Source organism: Myotis myotis, unplaced genomic scaffold (genome assembly GCF_014108235.1).
Source record: "Myotis myotis isolate mMyoMyo1 unplaced genomic scaffold, mMyoMyo1.p scaffold_m19_p_20, whole genome shotgun sequence".
Taxonomy (NCBI): Eukaryota; Metazoa; Chordata; class Mammalia; order Chiroptera; family Vespertilionidae; genus Myotis; species Myotis myotis.
Genome location: NW_023416325.1, coordinates 24,400,408 through 24,406,752, shown reverse-complemented (window position 1 = coordinate 24,406,752; position 6,345 = coordinate 24,400,408). Strand labels below are relative to the sequence as shown.

The 6,345-nt window shown below is 50.6% G+C and overlaps 1 pseudogene; it reads right to left on the bottom strand.

The window, feature by feature from the left end:
- Positions 1-2,785: 2,785 nt before the first annotated feature.
- On the bottom strand, positions 2,786-4,364 carry LOC118678622 (annotated as a pseudogene).
- Between the last annotated feature and the right edge of the window lie 1,981 nt (positions 4,365-6,345).

Below are 6,345 nucleotides of genomic sequence, written 5' to 3'. Positions count from 1 at the left end.
AAGAGATGCAAATCAAAACAACTATGAGGTACCATCTCACACCTGTCAGAATGACTATCATCAACAAATCAACCAATGACAAGTGCTGGCGAGAATGTGGAGAAAAAGGAACCTTCGTGCACTGCTGGTGGGAATGCAGACTGGTGCAGCCACTGTGGAGAACAGTATGGAGTTTCCTCAAAAAGTTAAAAATGGATCTCCCATTTGACCCAGTGATCCCACTTCTAGGACTATATCCCAAGAAATCAGAAAAACCAATTAGAAAGGATATATGCACCCCTACATTCATAGCAGCACAATTTACAATAGCTAAGACTTGGAAACAGGGTAAGGGTCCATCAGCAGATGAGTGGATTTAAAAACTGTGGTACATCTACATGATGGAATACTATGCTGCTGTAAAAAAGAAGGAATTCTTACCATTTGCAACCACATGGATTGACTTGGAGAGCATTATGCTAAGCAAAATAAGCCAGTCGGAGAAAGATAAATATCATGTCATCTCACTCATTTGTGGAATATAATGAACAACATAAACTGATGAACAAAAATAAATCCAGAGACATGGAAACATACATTCCGTCAAACCTCAGAGCGAAGGCATGGGAGGGTGGGGCTGGGAGTAAGAGATCAACCAAAGGACTTGTATGCATGCATATGAGCATAACACATGGACACAGACAGTAGGGGGGTGAGGACATGTTTTTCGGGTGGAAGTGACTTAAGAGAGGTCAATGGGGAGAAAAGGAGACATATGTAATAGTTAACCCAGCACCATTTATTGAATAGCCCATCCTTTCCCCATTGTTTGGCAATGTTTCCTCTGTTACATGTGAAGTTTTCTCATGTACACAGATCTGTTTTTGAGAGCTATAGCTCCTTTTTAAAATTAATTTAGCCCTTTTCCAATCCCACAGTATTGTCTTGAAATCTGTTACAGCAAATCTTTTTCAAGAGTGTCTTGGCCTTTCCCTCTTTCATACAATTGTAGAATTTGGCTTTTCACGTTCACACACCTGAAGAAAGGGGACCATTGCATTTCTAAAAGACACTGGAGGAAACATTCTTAGAAACACTGCCCAGTGAAATGTATCTCACCTCCTAGATCAAAGGTAACCATACACATTCTACCATCCATCGGCTTCAAGCTTATTTTCCTTAATCCAGTCTCATAAAAATCAGTTTAAGTATGACCTTGAACTCAGATAGCCCAATAAGTAATCACACATAGTTTATCTATTTTTCACCACAAGTACCCTATAAGTAATAGGACTTTTTAGGCTTATGTTAACTACAGCTAGTAGTATAGCCCATGTTTTCTTCCCTGACATCAGTACATCACTGATGTATATCAGTCAGTGAATAGAGGCACATAGAACTGCAAAGTTAAAAGAGTTGATAGAAAGCCTCATTCTCATTACACATGTGAGAACACTCAGGACTAGAGAATTGTGGTAACTTGACCCAGGCCCTTTGATGAGTTAAAGGTGCAGCTTGAACTAGAGCCCAGATCTCCTGACTTGAAGCTTTGATGGCTTAGAGCTTTATAAGAATCAACATGTGAATCTCTGTGGCTTAGGACAACAGTTTCTGTTTTTGAACTAATCTGTTTATTTTATTGATGGCTAGTTCCTTAGTTATGAGCTATTAGCTTACACAATATATTTGCTAGTGCCTACAAATGCTCTGTGATTGTGTTAATTTTTTAAAAATTGCTTTTTTTTTTCATGTTAAAAATACTCCTTGGAAAAGTTGAGAACCCATAATGGAGGCAGTTAAGTAAGTATGCCATTAGTTTGTAAATAGAAATACCAACTGAGGCAAGATCCATTAATTTGTTGATAAATGATTCACTGAATTAGTCCTATGGCATATTTATCTTTAAGTTTTCCTTCTGAAGCACAGATTGAGTTCTTACAAATATATATGCTAACTGTGTTTTTAAAAAATATATTTTTTTTATTGGTTTCAGAGAGGAAGGGAGAAGGAGAGAGAGATAGAAACATCAATGATAAGATAGAATTATTGATTGGCTGCCTCCTGCCCACACCCTACTGGGGATCTAAACCACAACCCGTGCCCTTGACTGAAATCGAACCTGGGACCTTTCAGTTTGCAGGCCGATGCTCTATCCACTGATCCAAACCAGCTAGGGCTATAAGCTAATGTTTATTACAGCTCATTGTATTTATTAAACTGGAAGCTCTTTACACCTCACGTTCTTTTATCCAACAGGTATTTAGTGAGTGCCAACTGAATGTCACAGCCTTGGGGTTACAGCAAGATACACAGGATACTGCTTCCTGGGCATATTTCAAGCACGGGGGAGGTAGACAATACATGTGCAAATACATGAGTGGCGTTTTTTTTGTTGTTGGTGGTTTTTTTTTTTTTTCAGGTAGTAACAAGGGCAGTGAGACAGAGGCAGAGGAGGGGTGGTTCTAAATATCTGGTGTGGCAGGAAGGGCCCCTTGTTGCAAATCAGGCCCTTTGGAAAGACTCTGAGATGGAGATTAGTATGTAGATATTATATTGTGGAGCTCTTTGGGGAAGAGAGGAAGCAGGATCTGGAAGAGGGAGAAACTGGGCTGTTACATAGTCACACAAGCCTCGGCCTCCAAAGCCACAGGGAACTAGAGGGCTGGGCTTTAGGTTCTCCTTCTGGCCAGTGTTTGCACGCGTGAGTGGGGCCTTGGACCAGGCAGACAGTGGAGGGAAACCTAGGAAGGGGTCTAGCAGGGAGCTGTCAGTTGCCAAGACTGGCAGCAGCTTGGGGACTGGTGCTTCAGGCCTGAGAGAAGGGGACCTGGGTGACACTGATAACCAGAATCGTGAGCCAAAGGTCCCCCCGCTCCCCGCGCCGTGTCTCACAACGCCGAAGAATGAGCTTCCTGCAAAAGCCTAGAAAACTCATTAGAAGCAGATTCAGACTCCCGCACCGGGAGGGGCCCCAAATAATGGGTTGCCAGCGGAGCTAGTCGGTCTAGAGGTGTACACGTGCTACAAGCCTGCTCTGTATCTACCGGTGCCGCCACCAGATTAGTGCCCAGCAGCAGACCTGAACTTCCTCTGTTCCTAAGTATCAGTTCACCTATTGCTGCAGGCCCTCTGCGGGGTCCCATGCTTCCCGCTTGGTGTCAAAAAACATTCTGTTATTTCAGCATGGTGGTTCCTGTGGTTAGGCTGCTCGCACTGTCCTGTCTGCCCTGCCTGAGCCCACCTGCCCTTGTTTGCCACGGACCCTGCCCTTCTGCCTGCGTGTCTAGCTAACTCCTCTAACGGCATCCGCCATTGCCCCCCAGAGCAGGGGGCATTTAAGCTGAGACCTCCATGATGTGATCCCATTTAAGCTTGGGGCTCATAGAGTTATCCCCATTTTGCATCCCTATTTACCTCTGGAAAGCACAGAGAAGTAAAGTGATTTGCTTCAGATCCCACAGCTAACGAGGGCAACACTGCCTCCCAGCCCAGGGCTCCTCCAGTGTGACCTGACTGTGGGGGACAGTGTCAGTGGCGCACAGTTCTGTAAGCACAGTAGGAAGCGTTTGGGCACACTGCCGGCTCTGTGCATTTCACTTAGGGACAGGGCAAGTCCATAGCCGTATTTGCACTTCTCTTTAGATAAGTGATTCGATACCTTTCTGCAAAATAGATTTTAAGAATTAATTTTTTTTCCCAAATGATATGATGACAACTTAGTTAAAAGAAAAACAAGTGGAATGCCAGTAGGTGTTACTTGTTCTAAAAATCAAAAGACTAACCACAGCCGGGCTGGTGTGGCTCAGTGGCTGAAGAGTGCCATCCTGGAAACAGTGCTGTGAGAAGCAATATATTCTGCATAACCGATCGTCACCTTCTCACTTCGGTACCTGGTAAGTTTGGTCGCTTTTCTGAATTCACTGGTAATTGGAGCCGTAAGTCCACCTTCCCTGAGCAAGGAGTCTGGTGTCTGGATCTGTCCAGCCTTGCTCCCCAGCAGCCTCAGGGAAGCATGTGGCTGGACGTCTGACGCCTTTTTCATTGATGAATTCAGTGCGAATCCCAGGGCCCCTGCCTCCCAGTCCAGGTCACCACTGGCCTCCTCCAAGTGAGTAGGGAGGGAGGCAGAGCAGGACAGTGCAGGCAGCTCCTGGGGGCGGATGGGGGGGGGGGGGAGGCGGGGACCGTCCTGAAGGGCACCGATTTGTGTATTCCCTGAGCCTGAGCGATGGTGCATCGCTAAGAAGGGCCCATGCAGCCACGAAGCCGCTTGTCCCGTCTTCCATGTCACTGAGCGCACGGGGCTCCCTGGGGGCTCCAGGCAGTCGTGGTTGAGGGAAGCCTTCGAGGTGACAGGAGAGGCCGTGGAAGCAGCAGCAGCACATCTCACGGTTGCCGCCCGCTTCTCGCTTCTCGGTGCTGGCAGTTCCACTGGGTCGGGCAGAGGGCTCAGCCTCCGCTGCCTCTGTGGGCAGGTGGTGCTGCAGAGGCCTGACCTAGTGCACCTTCCCGCCAGGTGACGGCTGCCAGACCCCAGCAGCCGCTGCCAACCGGGTTGGAGGGGAGGGGCGCCGCGCCCTTTCCCACCCCCCACCCGGACTCGCGCTCACGGCCTGGAATGCACAGCACCCGAGAGCAGAAGCTTGTATCGCCGGGGTGGGGGGGCAGCTGCACAGGGGAGGGTCTATGTTGTCTCTGAAATGAATTTTCTTCCGATGCCCTTCTCTCTTCCTCTATCTTCTCTCCCGGGCCAGGCGCAGCTCTGCGGAGGGTCCTTGTCCGGCCTCCTGGAGCCAGGCGCCTGGGCCAGAGAAGCAGCACGGGCGGCAGGTGGGCGGCGAGGGCGCCGGCGGAGGAGCTGGAGGCCCCGCGGCTGCAGGACTGAGCGGCGGACTGAGCCGTCCCTGTGCCCGCAGCCCCTGCAGCCCCGGGCAGGGAGGGTGACAGGGCGGAGGGGCTCCCCAGGGGCGCCACCAGCGCAGCGGCCCCTCGGGCTTCCTTTGCAGTGAAAGTGCGTTTATCTAAGTCACTCCTCCCGCCCTTGCAACGCCCCTGGGTGGTGTGGCTCTCACCCCCTTTCACTGACAGAAACCAAGCCCCCGGGAACGTGACTGACTCAAGTGCACCCTGAACTCCAGGCCTTTGGTCCCAAGATCACCACGCTTCCCGCACTCGCCGCTGGAGCTCGGAGCTGGACGGAACCAGACTGCATGCTGGGCCTTTCTCCACACTGATTTCTCTGGCCTTAAGGAAACAGAAAAAAAAAAAATCAAAACAATGAGTCAGCAGCACTGGGCAGACAGCCACGCCCCTCGGCCGTGGCCATCTTAGCCACACAGGGCCCTGGGGTGTGGGTTGCGCCCACCACCCATGCCTTCCTTCCCTGTGAGCAGCCACTGCTCAGGTCGCCCTGATTCCCGGGACCGATTTCACTGTTAACACCGAACAGCGAGCAGCCGAGGAGCTCAAACCAAACCCGCTTCCACGGTAGGAGGGGAAATCTGTTTGGAACAGTCCAGAGGGTCAAGAGCAGTGAGCCTGCGTTTTTTGTTGCCATGAAATAGTAAATTGCTTAATGTCAATTGACAATAGTTGACCAATTCGTACTCAATTAATATACGTGGCTGGAAAGGAAGGAAACAAGCCATTTGGCCAGATTCTTCCTGCGGGAAGCTCCACGCAGCCCGTGGACATGCCGGCCAGTCCCTCAGTTCCCTGCCCTTTCCAGCCACAGTGCCCGCTGAGAAGGGCCAGCGGGGAGGGGCCGTACCCTTTGCAGGCCGAGTGCACGTGGGGAACGGCTGCTGCAGGGCCCTCCTGAGACACGTTGGTGGAGAGAAGAGTTAATGCCGCTTCCAGAAGCATTTCATTTCCGACTGGACAAAGCGGGCTCAGCAGACATTAGCCTGAGTTACTTGGCCAAGCCACCTTCAGGATTCACCCGCACTCCTGCTGGAGGCCACGCTCTCCAAGTGGCACTGGGTGTCACCCCCAGGCACGGGGACTCGGCGTCTCCGCGATCTGGGAAGTCCCTGGCACTGCACTCCGCGGCTGCGGCCGAAGTGTTGGCTCAGAGAAGCTCAGCCACATCCACTCGGGAGACTTTCCAAACGGAGGCTGCATGGCCAGTGGAGCTCGAGGGGAGACGTCGTCTCTCTGTCCATCCGCAGACCCGCGCTGCCTGTGGCTGGGAATTTCCGTGGCTACAGACGCTTTCAAACGCCGGGCCTGACGGGGCTCGCTGGGTTATATGCACAGGGCACTGCCCCATGTCAGCAGCTGGCTGGTGTACAGGAACACGGCCTAGCCATCCGTATTTAAACAAAAGCATGCGGCTGTTTTAATTTGGTCATTTCAAGCCATCTT